Consider the following 23,601-nt stretch of genomic DNA (forward strand, 5'->3'; position numbering starts at 1 on the left):
GGACACTGGGTGGGTTCTTACCTGCACTGCCCCTTGAACTTACCAAAAGCTCTCCTGGAATACACTGTCCCTTCATAAATTCCTATTTCAACAGAGCTAATTCGTACCTATTACTTTAAGGTTCAATTTATCTACTTTCCCTGGGATGCCTTCACTGCCAACTGACTAAAAATAGCCATCCCCGTGGTACATTATTCCTTTCATGGACCTTATAAATTTACTATCTTGTACAAACTGCTCATAGAGGCCAGATTTGCACAGCCTCAGGGGGAAAAAAAGCGTTTGTCTGGTTAACGTATCGCTGATAACAGACAAGTTAACAGTCTAACCTCATTTTTACTGCTTTATCGGGGTACATTTGGGTAAAAACCATAATAACAAATTTGAAATCCTGCTTTAAACATTTCAAAGTATTTTTGAGAATATGATCCCTTCTGTGTCTCAACTTGTGAAGGAAGAAAGTAAGTTATCTTATAAATGAAGAACCTTAGTTTGTTTTTGTTTGTTATTTATTTGACAGAGAGGAAGAGAGACCATGAGAGAGGGAATACAAGCAGCGGAAGCGGGAGAGGGAGAAGCAGGCTCCCCTCGGAGCAGAGAGCTCAACGCTAGGCTCAATCCCAGGATGCTGGGATCATGACCCGAGCTGAAGGCAGACACTTAACCACTGAGCCACCCAGGTGCCCCAAAGAACCTGAGTTTTAAAAAGTGAAGGGGCTCAGGGCACCTGGGGAGCTCAGTGGTTTAAACCTCTGCCTTCGGCTCAGGTCATGATCTCAGGGTCCTGGGATGGAGCCCCGAATCCGGCTCTCTGCTCAGCCTGCTTCCCCCTCTCTCTCTGCCTGCCTTTGTGCCTACTTGTGATCTCTCTCTATCAAAAAAAAAAAAATCTTAAAAAAAAATTTTATTAAAAAAAAAAAGTGAAGGAGCTCAATAAGCAAATCAGTATACCTCAGAACAGTATTTAGCATATAGTAAGTACTTAAGGGAGGGCTAGGTAAGGGCCTGAGTAAGGCTAACTTAAATTTTGATATTTTTCACACTTTAATGCTCTTGCTATGGTGTACCATCTGCATATATAGCAGATACTGTTGATGCCCACCCCACTCCCCTGCCACATCCCATGGCCATTACTACTCAAATGTACGCCCACACACTTTCAATTGCCAACACTACTATTTCGTCACCTGAGGGTTTTCTCTGGATCTCTGTGGCAGGTGGGAAGCAGCCTTCAACTAAGAAGTAACTGGTTCTAAGGTGTAATACCCAAGAAGCTCTCTTGCTTTTTGGGTAGACAATTCTAAAGGATACCTTCTTGTAGCCTGCCCAAAAAAATAAAGCTTCACTTACCCAAAATGGTAGCTGGCTTAATACACATCCTTTACTGATAGCATTCTTTGCCTCCTAAATTAAACAACCTGCTCTCCAGTCTTTTGTCTTAGAGTCTGATTCTGGGAAATGAAATACGGTAGGATGGTAAAGTATTTGTAGTTTCAAAAACCAAGGGTAAAAAAGTCAGGGATCACATATAAATAATATAGTATAATCACATTTTTCAAAGAGGAAACATTAACCAGACACTATTTGCCACTGCACAGTTTAAAAAAAAAAAAAATCCAAACTGGAAGTTAATGTTGGTACGTGAACTTGAACTTATTAATTTTCTGACATGAAAAGGAAAGAAGATTGCTTTGAAAAGTACAGAAGACACTTTAAAAATCTGTTGAGCAAAGTGCCATTTTAATACCCACTTTAGGCCTTCTATCTAACACCCTCCTCAGGTGTATAGGCTAAGAAAAGTAAAAATTCTCACATTCTATTAATCTACTCTTTTTCAAACAACTTTTTAAAGGCTGAGGGGCAGGGAGAAGAGACATCAGGTTGTTTTAATGAAGACATCTAATTACACAGCCTTTCTTAAACAGCCCACAGATCCCTGATTTTCATTAAATCAAATATAAGCTATTCCTCCCATATGCCTACATTTGATGTCACTTAGTATGTCCATTCATTTGTTCAAAATTTGCCAAACACTTTCTATGGAGAATTCTGAGGATTTACTTGTAAACACAGAAAAACAAGACACACAGTTCTCCCCAAGGAGTCCGCAGTCTAGCTGGTGAGACAGAAAAATGAATCATTACCATTCAGGATGACAGGAGATGCTAAGGGTGCGTGGGGGTCACAAAGGAAAAGCACCTAATCTACATAGGGCAGGAGGAATGAGGTGTGGAGGGAGCAAAACTGGAATAAGACTCTTACAAGATGTTTGCTTTAAAATATGGTTCCCTGGGACGCCTGGGTGGCTCAGTCAGTTAAGTTGCTGCCTTCAGCTCTAGTCATGATCCCAGGGTCCTAGGATCAAGTCCCACATCTGGCTCCTTGCTCAGCACAGAACCTGCTTCTCTCCCCACCTCTGCCTGCTTGTGCTCTCTCTCTCTCTCTCTGACAAATAAATAAAATCTTTTTTAAAATTTTGTAAAATAAAATATGGTTCCCCACACCTAGCTTACCATATTTTATTTGAAATTAAAATTAAAAACTACAAAACATGAACACTTAAGTGCACGGTGAAATTAATAATAAAAATTCATCACACTTAATCTCTTTTCACTTTGGGGTGCTCCTGGTTGGCTCTGGAAGATCTATCAAATGCCTCTCATAAGTAATCCACCAGCAATGGTGTGTAAGAAACTCCAAGGAAGATGAGATCTGAGCTAAAGCTGGAAGGAAAATCAGAAATTCTCTAGATGGGTTGAGAGAGGGAAGAGGGGGTAGGATTCTTCTGGCAGAAATGTGTAAATGGATATCACTGAAAGACAGCATGGCACTCTTAGAAGTTAGTAGATTAGAACACCTGCACGAGGGAGAAAAGAGGCAGGTGGGGTATTTGAGAAGACAAAAGTACCAGGAAATGAGACTGGAAACACCAGCAAAAGTGTTACAGACCCTGATTTATTTTTTGAGGTATAATTCACATATCATAGCATTCACCCTTTTAACCTGTGCATATCAATGATTTTTTTAGTTTATGTATGTACAACCATCAGCTGTACAACCATCAACCCTCTGTAATTCCAGAACATCTTCATCAACCCCAAGAAGAAACCTATGCTTTAGTAGTCACATCCCATTTCCCCTCTCCCAACTCCGACAACCAATACTGTATTCTCATCCTGATATTTCCTACAAATGGAATTATACAATATGTGACCTTACAAAAGATGCTATAAGGCAGGATTCTTCCACCCATCCTAATATTTTCAAGGTTCATCCATGAGTACTTTATTCTTTTTTCATGGCCCAGGATTATTCCATTGTGTGCATATACCATATTTTGTTTACTCATTAGCTGGTAGACATTTGGGTTGTTTCCACTATTTGACTATTAAAAATGGCTATGAACATTTATGTACACCTTTCATCTAAAAATACGCTTTTAATTCTCTCGGGCATACATCTAGGAATGGAAGTGCTGTGTGATATGGTAACTTTTTAAACTTTGTGAGGAACGACCAGACTGCTTTCCAAAGTGGCTGAACCATTTTACAGTCATACCAATGCTGAACTTCTGAAGTCATCCAGAAGTCAGGTGAGCCACTCAAAGTCTTGAGGTTGGGTAGAGTTATACTGAAATTCTAATTTAATTTTTTTTAAAGATTTTATTTATGTATTTGACAGAGCGAGCGAGAGAGAGAGAGAAAGAGAGACAGAGAAACAACGAGAGGGGGAACAGAAGCAAGGGGAGTGGGAGAGGAAGAAGCAGGCTTCCCGTTGAGCAGGGAGCCTGATGTGGGGCTCGATCCCAGGATCCCAGGACGCTGGGATCATAACCTGAGCCAAAGGCAGCTGCTTAACGACTGAGCCACCCAGGCACCCCTGAAATTTTAATTTTAGAAAGGTCACTCTAGAAGCAGTCTAGAGAATGATTAATTTGGATAATACGAGGCATGAAAGTCAGTTAGGTATCTACTGCAAATAAACCAGGTGAGACAAGAGAGTCTAATTAGGTTAATAATGATAGCAATGGGAAGGAGGAATTGGAATTGAAAAGAAGAGGAAGGGGGCGCCTGGGTGGCTCAGTGGTTTGGGCTGCTGCCTTCGGCTCGGGTCATGATCTCAGGGTCCTGGGATCGAGCCCCGCATCGGGCTCCCTGCTCCACAGGGGGCCTGCTTCCCTCTCTCTCTGCCTGCCTCTCTGCCTACTTGTGATCTCTGTCTGTCAAATAAATAAATAAAATCTTTAAGAAGAAAAGAAGAGGAAGGAAAGGAAAATCACTTTTTTTTTTAAGATTTTATTTATGTATATGAGACAAAAAGAATGAGATAGAGGAGAGCATGAGCGAGGGAGGGCAAAGCAGACTCTCCTGCTAAGCAGGGCGCCTGACCCAAGGGGGCTCAATCCCAGACTCTGAGAGTATGACCTGAGCCCTATGACCTGAGCCAAAGGCAGCTGCTTAACAAATTGAGGCATCCGGGCACCCAAGGAAATTGCTTTTAAAAACAATTAACTTAAGGGGCGCCCAGGTGGCTCAGTTGGTTAAGCAGCTGCCTTCAGCTCAGGTCATGATTCCAGGGTCCTGGGATCGAGCCCCACATCAGGCTTCCTGCTCAGCAGAGAGCCTGCTTCTCTCTCTCCCCCTCTCCGACGCTCTGCTTACTTGTGCTCTCTAACTCTGTCAAATAAATAAAATATTAAAAAAAAAAATTAACTTAAAATTTAAATTACACAGTTAGAAGAGTATCATAAACTTCAATGCCTAAAAGATCAGGCAAGTAATGAAAATAAATAAAACACAAGACGTAAGCAACGGGGAGTGGAGACCATAACAAGAAGGAAAGAGCACGCCTAATCTAAGAAAAGGCAGCTATCACTCAGCTCCACAGTCCCCAATGTTATGCGGAATGTAGATGTAGTATTGTCAGATCTGCTCTTTGGTCAAAAAAAGCCAAAATCTGGATTTCATATTAAATATCGTGATTTTTAAATACAGCCAATTAACGCAATGTGTCTTTTCAATTCTGTGATATCAACAAAACATGCCTACGAGTTACAGTTTGTGATCTCCCCAACACGAAGTGAAAGGAATGGTGAGCCAAGAATCAGCATACATACACAGGGAAAGGGTGGACTGAAGATCCCACAGAGGAGATTGAGTAGAGGGCAGAGGCAGAGAGGAAACTGTAAGGGTTTGACATCCCAGAGGCTCAGCGATGATTGATTCCCAAAAAGGGAGTAAGTAGTAAACAGTGAAAAATATCACAGGGAGCCATTTCACACTGGGACTGAAAAGGGGATAAGAATTTGACAATTATGAAATACAAAATACGGGAAAATAAAAAAAAAATTGGTGAGCAATTTAGTTTTCTCTCTCTTCTCAAACCTTGTTTTCTTCAAAAGTCAGCATGAAAATTATGTGCCTCAAATTTTTACTTATATTTCTCAGAGAAGAGTCACCATTAACTATGTTGCACTCTTCAGCTGACAGTTTTTTTTAATGACGTCCTACGAAGAAGTTTTTTCTTTTGTTTGTTTGGGTTTTTTTATTAGATTTTATTTATTTATCTGATATAGATCACAAGTAGGCAGAGAGGCAAGCAGAGAGAGAGAGAGGAGGAAGCAGGCTCGCTGCTGAGCAGAACACCCAATGCAGGACTCGATCCCAGGACTCTGAGATCATGACCTGAGCCAAAGGCAGAGGTTTAACCCACTGAGACTCCCAGGCACCCAAGAAATTTTTATCTCTACGGTGCACGATCTTTTGTTCCTCTCAAGTTTACAGTTATAAAAATTAACTACTAACATGTCTTATAAACAAAAGAATTGTGAGAACAGCATATATAGCTTTGCCTGTGTGTTGTAGAGACGCAAACTAACAGCAGCTTACACAAGAGCAAAGTTTATTCCTCACTCACATCAAGTTCCAACCTGTTATGCAGCTCTGCCTCAAGAAGTCATCACGATTGCTCCAGGCTTTAAAGCCTTAAAAAATATCTGGTTGCTCTGCTATCCTTAGAATGCTGGCCTCTTATCATGGTCTAAGAGAGTACACCACCATATCCACATGCCAGCAAGTAAGAAGGGAAGACAGAGCACACCCCTGTGTTTTATGTCCCATCTGGAAGTTATACAGATCATTTCTGCTTACTGCCTATGGCCAGAATTTTGCCACATTGCACAATTCTTTGCTGCAAGAGAAGCTGAGAAATACCATCTTTATTCTGTAGGGGTCTGATCTCAGCAAAAATTCGGGAGCTCTGCATTTGAGGAAGATGGAGAAAGTAGATACTGGAGATAACTAGCAGTCTCCACCACAGAATGGTATTCAATTTTTTAAGATTCTGTTCTTAAAATTCTATAAATAATTTATATTTTGGTTCAATTTTACAAGAGAATATAAATCTGGCCTAACCTTTATGCTTAAATATTGGAAACAGAGCAATGTAACATTGCCACAATTTTGGCTTCAGCATGCTGGTATTTATGACAGTGCTGAAGAAAGTTAAAGTTAATTTTAATTTCTTACAAAATTATTTTCCTAAGAATTCTAAAGCAACTCTAGTCTTCTTGCCATGCTTAACAACTAGCTTTCAAAAGACTACATTAAAAACTCAAATTATAAAATACAAAAATCATTGACATATTCCTACAGCATATGGAACTATACCACCTCAAAGATTCTTTTAAATTAACACAGTCAATTGTGCCCTTACTGCCAGAAAATGCTTGAAGTAACAACATGCTTGCGCTAAAGCAAGATGTGCTCCTGAATTTTGACACTCTATTCTCATATTAGTTCACAGTGTTATATTTTATCATTCAAATACTAGAGAAAACTAAAAATAAAATAGTTCACCAGCACATAGTTCATGACTACTTGATATGTGAACATTCTAAAAAGCTACCCCTGAACTATAGATTCTCCTAATATAAAAAGGAACTCCATAAAAAGCAATACAATTTAAAAGACAGTGACTTTAGTTGTTTTACGATCATTCACATCTATAAATTCAAGAATATATTACTACAAAGCTACCTGACTTCAATCCTTCTTAAGAAACAAGATCATAGGACACAGGACTTCCCTATAGTAAAATCTTTCATCCACATAAAAGTATGTAAATTACTATGCTCAACCAATTTCACTTCTTAATTTATGGCTGGCTTGCTTTAAGAACAATTTTGAATAGTTAGGGCAATGATTAAAATCATCAAGCATAATATGGGGCATAAATGACTATTAATACTTAATTTTTGAAAATATGTAGCACAAAGTGTTCATTATAGAAAGTTTGGAATCTACTGAAAATTAAAAAAGAATACCACAATAAACTGCATTAAAGTGAGTATTCAATACTTAAATCACCTCCAAAATTATCTTGACCAACAACATTTTACATGGAAGAGAAAAATGAATGGAGGATACATAATTCTAATCAAGATAAAATAATAGAGATGGGAAATGTACTCTTCTTGCAAAAACTGAAAAAGCTGTACAAAATATATGAAACAAAAGTTTTTCAATACACTGGATATCAGGCAATAATACCTGAGAAACAGGAAACATAATGCAAACCCTAAGAAATGGGAAACTGATGACATGAGCTCTTTGACAAATGGCTCAGGGAAGGAAAAACAAGGCAGAGCCCAGCACAAATCCTGAGCTGAAGAGATGTATCTGAGAATCTAAGGCAATCAGAACAGCTAGGTATCTCCAAAGTACCAGAGGAAGGAGAGCTGAACAGGAGAGATGTCCACAGATCTGTAGATAACTCTCAGTTATTCGGCAAAATACTTTATCAGCACTATAAGGGAAACAACACATGGCCAGATAAAGAACCACCATAAAGGACTAGAGGGAACAGTACCAAGCACTCACTCAAGGCTGGAAATTGCGCCTGTTCCCACCAGGAAGACTGGAAAACATTATAATTCACAGGGATTGGGCTAAAGCTAAACAAGACCTGAAAGGATCAAACTTTTTCCAAGTAACTAACTGCATCCCATTAAAAAAAATGCTTAAGAAGATTTATAGGGATATAAAAATATCCTGCACTGTACAAGGTAAAATTGACAATGTCTGGTATCCATCAGAAATTACCAAGAAGAAAAACATAACCCTAACAAGGAGAAGAATCAACCCAACAAAACTGGTCAAGAACTAAAATAATGTTAGAATTTGTAGACAAGGTCATTAAAACGGTTATTATGAATCTATTCCATATGCTTAAAAGAGACACAGAAGATTTTTAAAACACCTAAACTTTAATGTATGTGATTAATAAAAACACACACACTAAATGTGATTACCAGTAATGAACTTAAACACACAATAAGAACTATCCAAAAATGAAATACACAGAGAAGAAAAAAAAAATTAAAAAAAAAAAAAAAAAAGAACACCAGTGATCCTAATATATATGTAATTGAAGTTCCTGAAAGGGAGTAGAAAGGCAAGGGGAACCAAGCAAATTTGGGGGAAAATAATAACTACATTCCTTTCAAATTTGATAGAAATCATAAATCCAAAGATCCAAGAAGATCAATGATCCCAAATTACAAGAAACACAAAGAAAGCAATACCATAATCAAACACACCATAATCAAATTTTTCAAAACCATTGAAAAAGGGAAAATGTTTAAGGACATGTTGTACATAAAGAGGAAAAAAATAAAATAAAATTAAGGACAGCAGCATATTTCTCCTAAAAAAAAAAAAAAAATGCAAGTAGGAAAACAGTGGAGTAACATCTTTAAAGTCTAAAAGGAAAAAACTGTCAATTTAGAATTCTATATCCAACAACAATCTTATAAAATGAAGGTGAAATAAAGATATTTTCCAATATACAAAAGCTGAAAGAATTCATTAGTAGCAGACCTTTGCCGCATGAAATATTAAAGGAAGACCTCCAGGCAGTAGAAAGCTGATACCAGATGGAAACGGTATGAAAGCATAAAAGGAAACGAAGGAATGAAAGAAAAGAAAAGCACTTAAAATGGCAACTACATGAGGAAATACAAAAGATTTGGTTTTATTATGTAATCTCTTTAAAAAACTATTTGGTGTTTAAACAAAACTAAGGTGGTGGTGAGTTTATAAGATATATAAAAAAAATAGGATATGAAATAAAATTTAATGTGTTTCTACTCAAAATTATTATTTTCTCCAAGAACATTTCAGATGTGCTTTTCCAGAGAAATTAAAACTGTAACCATTATTCTAAAATTCCATTCCATTTGGTCTACATTTTCTCATTTGGCTTGACCATTCTTAGCATTATACTTTTGAATATACAATTTAGGAGGAGTTTATTACATTTGTTTTCATAAAGAAGTAGCAACTCCAGAAAGGTGTCCTCAGTAAACAAGCTAGCTCATACAGTTTCACAGCGGCTTTTGTTGAAATTTATAAATAAAAGCAAATAATTATTGTTTCTCTACAATGCTAAACTCATCAAATATTTTAATGGAGGTAACTGTCAAAATTTGGGTCAAACAGATAAGTAGATTAAAAATACATTTATAGGGGCACCTGGGTGGCTCAGCTGGTAAAGCATCTGCCTTTGGCTCAGATCATGATCCCAAGGTCCTGGGATCAAGCCCCACATCAAGTCCCTGCTCAGCTGGGAGCCTGCTTCTTCTCTTCCTCTGCCCCTCCTCCTGCTTGCATTCTCTTTCTCTGTCAAATAAATAAAATCCTTGAAATAAAAAAATAAAAAATAAATAGAAATATATTTATAGCACAAGTCACAAAACAAAGTTTTCTTCCTTGTTCCCTCAACCTGCCTAAAATGAACAAAATGCATAATACACATAATTAGGTATTTTTAGGAAAAGATTTATCAGCAAGTTGGAACAGAAGATAACAAAGCAGTGCTACCTTCTCACCCTTAAGAGGCAGATGAAAGCAATCATGTGGCCAAAGCACAATTCACAAGTCATGAGCATAAGATTCTGTATATTGCTACTGAGTTTTTCTCTTATTATATGACATTTATCTAAAAACAAATCTACAAGTTCTCTCAGTGAGTAGCCCTGTGTTGGAATGAAAGTGGAAATAAAGAAATACAAACAAGATGCATCTTTTGGGTAGTAGGGGGAAAGTAGTTCCAAGATAAAAATTTTGTATTGACAAAACTGTCTTGGAAAGGGAGTTAACTCAGTCATAAAGTATAGTTTACGGGCTTTTGAATGTATAATCCTGAAAGGAAATTCTGATGCATATTGAAATTTGGGAACTAATACTTTAGACTAAAAGAATGAACAAAAGCAAGTTGCCATACCGAAGTCTGTATTCAAATTTTACTATGTAAAAAACTATTAAATCTCAGCAGTAGAGAATGAGTGGAAAATTTGTGTTTCTGCTTGCCAGCAAAGTTCACATCAATTTCTTTGCTGTTTGGTCTCTATCTAGTTAGTTTCTACCATTACATATCACTAGATTCAGCATTCTCAAAAGAATTAAATGAGATAATACATGTGAATATACCCACTACTGAGGTTCAGTAAATATGTGATGAATTTTAACCAAAGTCTTCCTCTTGAAGTGCTACAACTTGCATAAAAGACCTTGGCCACTTAAAGGAAGCATTTCCTGTCTTTCTAAAAGGAATATTTTGGTGTATTGATTTCATGCAATTGATAGCAGCTGTGAAAATTGTTAGCTTTGGATTGTATCTTACGTAGGGATTGAATCATCATAAGTTTAAGTGTGGATGATGCCACTTCATTCTTCTTCTCTACCAGAAAGGATAAAATGATATGAAAAGTAAAAAAGTTCATAGAAGAAAAGGAAAACTGAGACATTTTTAAGAATATGTAAATGTGGTAGGGCACCTAGGTGGCCTTGTGGGTTAAGTGTCGGACTTTTGATTTCAGCTGGGGTCAGGATCTCAGGGTCGCAGGATCAAGCCCTGAGTTGGGCTCTGCGTTCAGCGGGGAATCTCCTGGAGATTCTCTCTCTCCCTCTGCCTATACCCCTCCCCTACTGCAAGCACACTTGGGCACACAGGCACACACTCTCTCTCTTTCTCTTAAAATAATAAATAAACAGGGGCCCCTGGGTGGCTCAGTGGATTAAGCCTCTGCCTCTGGCTCAGGTAATGATCTTAGGGCCCTGGGATCGAGCCCCACATTGGGCTCTCTGCTTGGCGTGAAGTCTGCTTCCCCCTCTCTCTCTGTCTGCCTCTCTGCCTACCTGTAATCCCTGTCAAATAAATAAATAAAATCTTAAAAAAAGAAAAATCTACATTTAAAAAAATAACAAATTAATAAATCTTAAAAAAAGAGAATACATAAATTTGAAATCAAAATACCAGCAGACATTAGTCTGTCAAATCAAATACGGAATATTATAAACACCATTATAAACAATGATGATAATAATGATGATCAAATACAGAACCCAAGTTTAAATGGCTTATTAGGAGAGAAAAGGTTTAAAACAATGAGAATAGCAAACACAACGAAACCTGGGCAATTAGAAAAAAGAAAGTAAAAAACATATATATATATATGTAAAACTTACCTGATAAAGTAGTCAGTGTCAGGCCTCTACACTAGTAAGGATATGATAAAAACCCAAATCAGATGATGGGATGAATGAAAGGATGACACGCAATGTTGTTGGTCATTTGGGAAAAGAATGAAACCAATCTGATGGAATATATATTGTCGTGTGTTTAAAGGAATATAACTCAAATAAATAAATAAAATAACTGATTTTATTCATCCAATAACAACTTCCAACAACATCTAATTACAACCAAAAAATGTAGCAGTGTTGGTGATGTGGGCAAAAAAGTTTAAGAATGGAGGCATTATACCTGAATCTCAGCAGCCTACCAATCATATGACACTATTTTATAATTAAAATTAAGTACAAGTAAATTCAGGCTCTCAGCTTGACTACATTTCAGATGTTCAAAGGTCACATGTGCCTAGTGACTATGACAATTGGAGAACACAGATACAGAATAGTTCCACTACCAAAGAAGATTCTATTAGACAGCACTGACCTATACAAGCATTAAAAGTGCCTTGTATATGAAGCGTGAGATTGAAAAGAAAATATGCACATGCACACACACACAAACAAAAGCCAATAACTCCTCTGCTCTTTCTTTCAGACCATTTACTGAGCATTTCTCAGATAAGAGTTGCTGTGCTAGGCATTTGGAATCCACAGATTAAAACAAAAATAGTCCCTGCCCTTAGGAGTTCACAGTGCCATACGAAATAACAACATATAACAGCTGGTCAATCAGCAAACACTTCTTAGGCCCCAACTAACAGAAATGCACTTAGGTCTGTAGAATAAAACAAACAAACAAACAAAAAACAGTAAGCATGTTCTCACTGCCTTCACAGGGTTTACAATCTAGTTAATGACACAACACAGAGGAAGACAAAATATTTTAAGTGGCAATTAGTGTTTGAACTATGTATTTCAAACTGAAAAGTCAGATGTGAAATTTTGTTTTTCCATTTTGGGTTTTCACTGGGATGACAATATAAAAGTATAAAATAAATATAAATATATTGGAATTAATTTCTGAATAAGCATCTGTAAGACAAAATAACCACCATGGAGTTTTCATTCCACTATTTGCAATTGGTATTTTCAATCATACAGTTACTAGGTGAAGGCAAAACAACACACAGCTTGTTAAACAAATAAATTCCGATGAGGAAAAAAAAGGTGAGGATGAACTGAGTCACTATAGAACACATGGTAGTAAGGCATCCAGAAGTCCCTGCACTATAGTGGTTAAAATCATCATCGTTCTTGAAGGTGATGCATACATGTTATCTGTGTGTAGTTTCTACACAATCTGTTCTCCATTCCTGCGATCTCTGGATATGACTACACATTTTTACACATTTAAAAAAAAAAAAAGGATACACATTTTTTTTAAGATTTTATTTATTTGAGAGAGAGAGAGACAGAGCGAGAGCGAGCATGAGCAGGGGGAGAGTGGCAGAGGGAGAAGCAATGTTACTCCTTTTAATTTCACCAATTCTGCCGTTTATATTTAATGTTGGCTCGTTGGTTTTAGTTTTATAAATTTGTGAAATCTAGAAGTAAAAATGTTTTCACTGTATTCCATGTTCCTACATACTTACATAAAATGTTTAGTAAGAATAACTTAGCTTCATACTGGATAGACCAGTAGTCTTAGCTAAAATCAGACCATTCTTCCTATGGTGTTTTATTTGGAAGGGTGCTCATGAGGAAACCAAATCTCTTCTTCCCTTCTTTCCATCTGGGTATGAGAGGCTATAGATCTCTAGTGGGCTACAGGGGAATTGCAGAGACCACAATAAGATTTGTATATCATTTCATGTATTAAATATAACACTATATTTCAAAAGTATAAATTAAAAATGCTGTTCTGGGCACCAAAAAATGCAAATTCCTTTCACGGCTTTACTCATAGTAGCCTTTTATTATTATGGATTTTTCCAATCCATTAATGATAAAACTCAACTTTACATCTGTGTAAACCACTGCCACAGTCCTAAATTACGACAGGAATTCAGAGATGAATGAGATCATTGTGAGCTACAATAGTCAGATGAAGCATCACAAAAGTGTAGGGGCAGAAACTGGGTAAAGGAGAAAAGGAGCACAGAGAAGGTCCACCCTCTAAAAGGGCACACTTTTCCAAATCCAACTCCAGAGGAGTAACTTTCTGATTTTGGCTAAGAGATGGCTACTGATAGTTCTGGAGGCAGCAGGTTCAAAAAAATGCATTGAGAATCCTAGACTGAAAGAAACTTGTGCTATTTGGTACTCTTTCAATTGCAAAAGACAGAAGCTCAATTTCTGAAAAACTCCTTGCTCACCTAATGTAAAACCACAAAATCATTGGTAGAATGGCCTCAAGAATGACGGGATGCTGGAACTGAAAAACGGAAGCATTGCTTCTGTTTGTTCCCCATCTCCTCTCTCCTCCCCCACACACTCATTCACATCTTGACTTTTCTTTACATGTCAGGCTGCTTGTTCAATATCTAAAACCTAAGTCACTAGCAAGTTCCAAGCTTAGGGCTAATAACCTCAAAGTCATACAGCAAGGAGTGACAAGAATTAAAAACAAAAAGGCAATAAATAAATAGGGCTAGGTCCAGACTCTGAGAGCACCTGGTGCCAGGCTAAATGGTTCGGGCTTTTAGGGTCAAAACTGGCCTAAATTAGAACATCTAAGTCCTATACAAAAAAAAAAAAAAGTTTATTTCAAGATTTCCTGAGCTGTAACTTGTTGGGGAATAGGTTACAGTAGCCCACCCTAAGATGCCACACTGAGTGGTCCATAGGTATGCACCTGACCTAACACAATCCAGTCACAGTGCTGCTTCATGGTATTCTGTTTAAAATGTTTACATTTTGACTTAAATGCCCAGGGAAATCTTAAAGTCCTCCTCATACTGCGCTGGGATGTGGGGTACAACTCTGCAAAATTAACAGAATACAGATGAGTCCCACACTGAGCTTGTATCTTGCAGGAGAGCAGCAAGGGGATCTGAGCAAATGATTGCGATCAATGGAACTAGATCCATTTAAAGAAGAGATTTAAGTACATAAAACAGAAGAGAAAAAAGTAGAATATCTATGAATAGAATTCAGATGCACCACAGAGTAGAAAGGGGGACTAAGTAATAGAAGAACAAAGGAGGAATATCTCAATAGACTTTTCAAGTAGATCAAAACAGTGGCATCTACTGAAAAAGCTATAGAAAGAACCCTATGGCCAAAGAGGCAATGAGAATTCATCATGTTTCCTAATTGAATTTAATAGAAATCTACATATAGGAGAGAAAGGAGACACAGAGCTTTATATTTCTGCCAAAATGATAAGTAGAAATAAAAATATACAGCCTCCACTCCACATTCTTACTTTTAGATGGAAGACAGACCTATAATCTGCACTTCCTGCTGGGAAAAAAGAAGGCACGACACAGCACACTTTCTCACTCCTCCCTTTAACCCTCATACTCCAGTATCCAGTTCTCATAAGATGAACGAAGGAACCCAAAAGCAATTGTAGTGCCGACATTCACTTCAGTGGGAAAAACAAGCCTGTCGCCTGGAAGCCTCACTTACTGCTTGTGAGTAGGGGATGTGTATGATGAGACTATGGGCTTTGAAATCAGAATTAGATTCAATTCCTGGTGCCACCCATATGTGAAGAACCCTTAGCAAGGTATTTAAACTTTCAAAAAGTCTCCTTTTCCTTGGGAGGGAAGCAAGGGAGGCAGAACAGGAGAAACAAACTCAGTTGCCAGAGATGGGAGGCAGATTAAATAAAACAACTCCTGCAAATTGCCTGGAGCTAGAGCAGTGTTCAGTAGACGCCCCTGCCCCCAATGCCCCTACACCACAGATTGAGCCACAATTGTAGATGGATCTGGGATGGTCTCTGAAAAATAAGGGGAGGCCAATTTGTGGACCTCCAAATCACAGTATTGGTTTACACAAGGACTGGTGGCAGTAGTCCTTTAAAAATCTTTCATACGTGGAGCACCTGGGTGGCTCAATGGGTTAAAGCCTCTGCCTTCAGCTCAGGTCGTGATCCCAGGGTCATGGGATGGAGCCCTGCAGCAGGCTCTCTGCTCAGCAGGGAGCCTGCTCTCTGTCTGCCTCTCTGCCTACTTGTAATCTCTGTCTGTCCAATAAATAAATAAAATATTTTAAAAAAATCTTTCATATGTGGAATATATTAAGGACTAATTATGTGAATGCCTAGTATAACATGTTTGTTAATGAGACTCATCTTTTTAAAGGCTTCTACCCCTTTTTTACCACGACTGTTGCAGGGGTCTTGTCTTAAGAAGTGGAAGAATGAATCTGGTGGACAAAAGAGTGAAGTGAAAGTTTATTAAGTGAAGGTGAGAACCAAAAGGAAAGAGAAAGCCTCTCTAGAGTGAGAGGGGTCCCCAATGGGTTGCTACTGAGGGCTCTTATCCGCTGGTGGCTTTTATGGTGGGTCTTATATAGAAAATTGGCCAGGGAACTTGGTAAAGTTCATGTCAATAACATGGTTTGTAAATATCATGAGAATATCCTGTCTATACTTAGAAGGAACAAGGTGCTTTTATAAATATCATGAACACAAACAAGGTTTTGCCTCCTCTCTGTTTAATATCTCCTGGATTTCTCCACATGGGGGATTTCTGTGATCCTGGTTACTAATTTCCTAGGTGAGTCTAGTCACTTAGCCCCCTAACTGTCTCTCGCTACCTAGCCTCTCCTCCCTCACTCACCACCATCCCTAAATGAAACCTCACTACCCCCATTCCCCTAAATCCTGCAAGAGTTTTCTTCCTCTGGAATTTCATGACTCCAACTACTATCCAGTTCAAGTCTGTTTCCAGATGGTCATCATGCCTACCCTGGTCAAAAACTTCAACATTTCACTAAGCTCACATTTTTGTCCTTTCCTTTGGCAATAGACACTTGTCCTCCATCCGTTAGGGGCCATGAGCAACTGAACCCTGTGGTTACACATGAAAAATGCTTTCTCTTATAATACAGAGCTCACCTTCTACTACAGAAGCTGGTGTGCAAGAGTGAGAGAGAACATTTGACTTGCTTCTAATCAATAAAATATGGCAAAGGTGATGGATGTCACAGTCTTGATTAGATTATGTTACATGACAAAAGTGATGTGATGCCCATTCATTATAAAAGACGGTCTTGTACTGTAGCAACAACTTTTCATTGCTGACTTTGAAAAGTAGGCTGCCACGTTATAAAAGTGCCTATGAGAGGGTCACATGGTTAAGAACAGCAGGCAGCCTCTAAGATCTGTGAGTGGTCCCTTACTGATAATCAGCAAGAAACTAGACTTCAGTCCTACAACCACAAGGAGATGAATTCTCCCAACAATCTAAGGAAGCTTAGATGCAGATCTTACCCTAAGTGAACCTCAGGAGAGCAGGCCTAACCAAGACCTGTTGAGATGCCTGAACACAGGATGCGACTGGGACATATATGGACTCCTTAGCAATGAAAATGAGGTAATAAATGTGCATTGTTTCAAGCTGCTAAAAAGTTGTGGCAATGTGTTACAGAGCAACAGAAAACAAATAGAGTCAATATCCTCTCATAACATTTATTTAATACTTAAATTAACTAAAGTTAGTTTCAATGACTTGCTGTCAAATATCATGAGTGATATCTGAGTGAACCAAATCTTATCCTTCCTTTACTGGCCATTTCAAATTCCACTCATCACTATTCTGTTCAAATTAGACTAGTCCACACTAATCATATCTTATCATAGGTTCTGTAGAAATGGGAGCAAACCACCATTTCCAGCAATTTCAACTCATTTCAGTTTCACCAACAGCTATACTCTCCCTGGTACAGCAAAAAATATTAAAAATGGGTGTTTTCCTCTCTTTGAGGCTCTAAATATAATTTGTTACAGTAAATGGCAAACCACACTTGCAAAGTAACTTTTCTCAGTATTTCACACTTAACAATGTTTGGATGAACTCCTATAAACCATACATTTAAGGAAAGGCCAGTAAATAAATAAAAATTAATAAAGTAGAGAACAGCTGGTACCATCTCCTCATTAGAAAATGACGAAAGTATTTTCATCAAATACACAAAGCCTGCATAACATTACGTATTACTCTTTTCTATGAAAATACAATGCTTTCTTGTCCATCGTGGATAATGTATTCCACTTCTGAATCTAACAATACAATATCAGAAGTCTTGGCTGTTACAAATCATGTGGGCAATTACCTTGAAAAATTCCAGTGAGATCTGAAAAACAGGGAATTTGAAAAAAATTAAGAAAAAGTCATGAGTACCTTCTCCACAGAACAAGCTGCTATCCTTTCTTTTTTTCTTTTGTTTTATTATTAAGTCTGATTTATCTAGATACAATGTATACATGAACAGAAACAACCAGATAATTGCAGAAACCCTCTGTTCACTTTTGAGTTCTTTAAGCTCAGCCAAAGAAGCAGAGCTAATAGAAGATGGGTGTCCTGACACCCAGAAAAACATGATCTCTAATCGATACTGGCTGGCTCTGGAGTGGATGGTCCATTACGATCCTCAGTCAATATTCTATCTTCTCAAAAATCACATTCTGAGCTCTCACGAGTAGCCTGATGATCAAGCTTGATGATGGTGCTGATAAAATTCAAAGCAGCCTTGACCATTAAAAGGACAGTATGCGATTTATAAGGTAGGGCCAGTGGGGACAGAGAGATGTGTGGCATAGGGATTGACTGCAAGAATGAATACCCCTCAGAGATGTGTATGTGTGTTTTAGCACTAGCTACTGGGGTCACAGTTCTCCCCCATCAGCAGACCCCAGTAAGGGCCCCTTCCCTTATGACCCTCTTGGCAGATATAAAATCTGATCAGCATATCTACAAAGCTAAGCACTTTAAAAATCCAAGAGTGTACAAATTTTTGAAAGTATCGTTCAACATAGCCACAGGAGCAGCTTGTTATTGTGAACAGAATACAAGAAATATAGATGTTACCCTCACCTTCACACTGATTCACTAGTGTGTGACCTTGGATCTATCAGGGTACCTGCTGCCTTCTTCTGAAAATGAGAACAATATGTCTTCCTACATGCCTCTCAAATGTTTTGAAGAATATCTGAGAACGGTTAAGAGTTATAATAACAAGCCAGGAAACAATTGTACCTATCTGCAAATGTGTGCAGTAAGAATTAAGTATGACATCTTTATTGAAAAGAAAGGGCTTCAAACAATAAAAGCCCCCCACCAATTTAAACATTAATATAATTACATTTTTTTAAAAATCGAAGCAAAAATAAAAAGCCACACTTGAATGTAATAAAAAATGTCCTTAACTACAATATTTCACTAATGAGAAGGTGCAGATGCTACATACAGAAGGATTTTATGATGTCCATATGCTTCTCAAATGACTCTCCTTGTTAGCTATTTCTCCATATCTCTATTTAAGAATAACCTACACCTTCCCCGCTGAGCAGGTGTAAATTGCAGTATTATATGTTGTAATATTTAAACAAATTCAAAATAGAAATAATTTTAATGAAAAGAAATGAAAGCCATACAGCCATAAAACATCTTTAGATGTTGATATTAATACAAATCTGAATTACGTGTATCACCGAAACTAGTAGGTTAAACAACTTATCCGGTCAGTTGGCTTTATAATTTAAAATTCCTAAAAATCCATATATATTCCAAACATACACCAAATATACATAATAAGTTATTATTATTATTATTATTATTATTTGTCAGTAACTTCATAAAACAACACTGTCTACCAGAAATATAGACAAAATAGTGGTCATAAAACACTCAATCCTAAAAGTCTGTTACAGTGTATAAAATTACCTTTTTAATTTCAGAAGCGCCATCATTATTTTTTGAGGATGGCAGTTTAATATACCAAACACTCTGTAGCCAAAGAGCGTTTGGTCTGACTTTCCAGTGAAGGCCAGACCAAAAGGCTGAATTGCAGAGGGAAAGAAATAGGAAGACTGAGGTTTAAAAAAAAAAAAAAAAAAAAAAAAGGAAAGAGAATACTTCCTTCCTAACCATAAACTGATACTTCATTTAAATCTCCTAATTCCTTTTGCAAAATCCTCTCAGCATCTAGCCCTGTCTATTCTGAGTGAAGATGATCAAAATCAGGAGAGCTGGGAAAGCATCTCTCCTTCTAATTATCAAAGGTCAGACTCAGGATTCCCACTCTACCTGCACCTGTTTGTCCTGAAACATAAAGGAAAACATTCACTTTTTCCCCACACAGAAAATGACATATTCCAAGAAAATGAGCTCTTTTTGAGATTTGCCTCATTCAAACAAAATGGATGGATAAATAAATTACAAGAAAGTTTTACAACTGACTAAATTATTTGTCCTTTTGGAAATACAATATTCTTATTAAGTAGTTTAAATGGAAATGCTTTCCAGAAGGCACATGAGTGATTTGGTTTTTGGGTAAATTGGTCCAAACTGGAATAGTGGTTTAAAAGGAAAAGGAGGACCAATTATTTGTGGTAAAAAGCAAATACATTAAACAACAAGTTTTCAGTCATCATAATTTCCATAATAAACACCAAAGAACCAAAGAGTAGTTCAAAAGATATCTTTTCCAAACATGATATTTTAATTGTCCTAATTTACTAACTCTTAACTTATTCTGTGCTGTTATTAATTACAGGATTTAAAAGATTTGCAGTGCATCAGAAAATAACATCCAGACCTTTCCAAATGTCAAATTGTTTTCTTTCTAAATCATTTAAATTATTCTTTCTTTACTATGAATTCTCTATGTACTTACTCCCTTCTTCTAGCTTTTAGTAATGCTTGCAAGATTTGAAAACATTGATGTACTCTAAATACCTGTAATTCCTAAATCCTACCCTTTTTGAGAAACCTCAACACACCGAACCTATTTAGTTCTATAAGCACTGTTATACCCTCTGGGGAGAAGAACGTTTACTCTTCGGTTTCTTTTCCAGTTAAGTTTAACTTTTTAAGCCCTTCTTACCCCACTCCCACGTTTTTCATACACATACACATCATTATGTGTATACACACCCACAATATACACAGAAGGGCAACAATATATGTAGATAGCTCATTTCTCACAGATTTCAAAATGCTATGGTTACTTAACCTAAAAGTTCCTTTTAGGAGATTATACACACCTCCCGGCAGGAAAACAAACGCGACACATCTTTCTGAAATTAGAGCGCAGGAGTCTCACTAGAGAATTTCCAAACCCATATCACCTGAACCGCGCGTCCTCAGCTCCCCGCTGCAGGCCACCTCTCCTGACAAACCTCGCCTCGGATCTGGAGAGCAGCTCAGTTCCCCTCGATCACACCAAGAACGCACAGGCAGGCCTCTGACACCTCTCACTGCGGACAAGTGGGCGATGGCTTCAATGCCAAACGCTGCCCGCTAGGCGCTCAGGGAACGCCCCCTGTTCTCTGCTCCCCCTAGTCCCCCCTGTGACACCCTCGAGGCATTTAATTATCCAGTTTAATAAGTTTACGATTTATCAACCTCCTTCCAATACCTAAAAAACACTGAATTATTTCCCATCTCCCAGGCTCCGGAACTTTTCTTAAAACCCAGAATCCTGATGTATAGACTTGAAACTGAAGTCTCCCCACGAAACATCAAAGGTACCCCCACTAAGTATTGCTCCCCTCAAGCAACACGTTGGCAGTACAAACTTTTCATTCATAACTCGGCTCCAGCATAAAGTGTGTGTGTGTGTGTGTGTGTGTGTGTGTGTGTGTGTGTGTGTGTTGAGGGGGGGTGTCGTGTCACCGACCCCTCGCCTGGGCATGTCGTAGTCCATGTCTTTTTGCTCAGCAAAAGAAATCACCTGGCACTGAACTTAGGACAAAGGTTCCCTTAAACCCACCAGCCTCTGGGGTGGGAGACGCAAGGCAAGCTGTGTTGGGGTCCGGACTGGGATGCTGTTAACCTGGGGAATCCGAGCAGGGAATCCAGCGGTACATCCGGGGGACGCTTGGCCCCCAATTCCCAGGGCTTTCCCCGGGCACCAGCCGGGGACCCGGCTGTGGTGCCACTCACCTCCGCCCGCGCCTGCTGAGGCTGTCGCGCCTTCCTTCGCCCCGCGCCGGCGACCCCCTAACTTCTCCCCCTTCTCCAAACAGCCATCTTTCGCTGAAAAGAGAATGGCGAGGTTGAAGCAAAGGGGGGGGGGGTTGAAAGTTGACTCGGGGACCGCCGCTGCTCCGCCAGCAGGGACTTACCAGCCGCGACAGGCGCCTGAGGAGGAGACCGCGGTGAGGGCGGCGGGCGCGGCGGGGCCGGCTCGGTGCGCGCTGCGCGGTGTGCGGGACGCGCCGCCGCCGCCGCGGCCACCGCGCGCGGGGGGGAGCTCGGGAGGGCGGTGCGCGCGACTGCGAGCTGCGAGCTGCGAGCTGAGCCGGTGGCGGCGCGCGGAGGATTTACTAAAAATAGCAACTCTTGGGGAGGAGGGGGGGCGGAGGTGGGAGGGAGACGGAGAGGCCAGGCCGGGAGCCCCTGCGCGGCGGAGGCTGGGCGGGGCCGGTGGGAAGGGAGGCAGGGCGGCCGACGGGAGCGCGGGCCCGGGCGCCGGAGATCCGCAGGCCCGCGAGCCGCCGGCCGGGGGCAATGAGGAGTGCGGGGACACCTGGGCGCGCGGCCGAGGCGCGGGGAAGGGCGCGAGGGAGGCAGCAGGACCCAGAGAGCCGCCTAGGGTGGAGCGGAGGAGAGCTCGGGGCTGGACCGGCGATTACTCCCAGGGGAAGGACTGGGTGCCCGAGAAGACTTGGGTTTCTCAAGCGAATCACGCCCACGCGAGGCGCAAGGTGATGGTGGGGCGATCCGCTCTCCTCCTGCGGGGCTCCTCGGCAGCCCGCGGCCGCGACCCAGGGCGGTGCGAGAGGGAGCCGGGCCGCCGCCGCGCCCGCCCTCGCTCGAGGAGCCCTGGCCGCTCAGGTGCGCGCCTCGCAGAGCCCGGGGGTCCACAGCTTCGCCACTTCGTTTTGAGAGAAGGGCGCGTTGTGGGGCGGTACCTGGAGGGTCCCCACATACGCTTGCAGCTGAAGGAATCATTCAAGGGGATTTTAAAAGAAAACGCTACATTTAGGGGTTTTTAAGACCAAATGGGAAATGGGAGGAAATGTGATTGCTTGGAAACATGGTTTAGTTGGTCGCGTTTTAAGGCTGAACAGAGAGCACCATCTGCTCTGAGACCAACCCTGATGGAAGGAGGCAGAATTAGTAGGTCCGAAAACTGATGAGGTGATTCCTTTCAGTGGTTAGTATTTTTACCTTGCAGACCTTTTTTTTTTTTTTTCTACTGCTATAACTTAGTCCATACTAGTATCACTTAAACCTATAGCATCCTTTATACAGAGTGGAACCCTGAAAGATGTTTTTAAAATTTGTAATCCTTTCTGCCTACTTGTGATCTCTGTCAAATAAATAAATAAATAAAATCTTTTTAAAATTGTAATCCTAAACAAACTTGTCTAATGCTAACATTTGATCATTCAAAGAGTCTAATATTATGGGGTGTATAATGTGACAAACGAATTAAAGCTAGGTCTCCACATGTACATTTCTGTTTTCCACCACGTCAACTAAAACACAACTGCTCATATCATCATACATCTTTACGGATGTAAAGAACAAGAGACAGTTAACCTAGTGCCCTCATTTTCAGTGAAGAGAACAGGGATCCAGAGAAGTGATGTGATTTGCCCAAGGTCTCACAGTTAGTGGCCAGATTCGACTTAAACTCTGCTATTAAAACGGAACTATCAATGGAAAAAGACCAGGATAACTCAGAGAAAGCGGGATGGTGTCTAATCTAAAATTGTTCAGCATTTATAGTAGAATGAAGGCGTGTTGTGGTCAGATTTAAACTTTACTTTTCTCTAATCGGGAATTCACAGTACAGAGGTGGTCAGCTAGCTTTACTTAAAAATAAGCACAATCCCAGAGCTGTTGGTGCTAGAGTTTAGTTTGCTACACTAAATTCTGTCTACACTAGGGATTATGTTCATCAGGAGGATGAATCTTTTTTTTTTCTTTTTCTTTGTTAA

The 23,601-nt window shown here is 39.5% G+C and overlaps 1 long non-coding RNA gene across 1 annotated transcript in view; it reads right to left on the minus strand.

Annotated features, from left to right (window-relative positions):
* LOC309845632 overlaps positions 1–22,002 on the minus strand; it is a 141,985-nt gene extending 119,983 nt beyond the window's left edge. The window contains exons 1-2 of the long non-coding RNA XR_014301393.1: positions 21,778–22,002; positions 21,596–21,688 (exon numbers count right to left, since the gene is read on the minus strand). This is a non-coding gene — a long non-coding RNA (uncharacterized lncRNA). The remainder of the gene's footprint in view (positions 1–21,595; positions 21,689–21,777) is intronic.
* Between the last annotated feature and the right edge of the window lie 1,599 nt (positions 22,003–23,601).

Source organism: Mustela nivalis, assembly GCF_964662115.1.
Source record: "Mustela nivalis genome assembly, chromosome: 12".
NCBI classification, from domain to species: Eukaryota; Metazoa; Chordata; class Mammalia; order Carnivora; family Mustelidae; genus Mustela; species Mustela nivalis.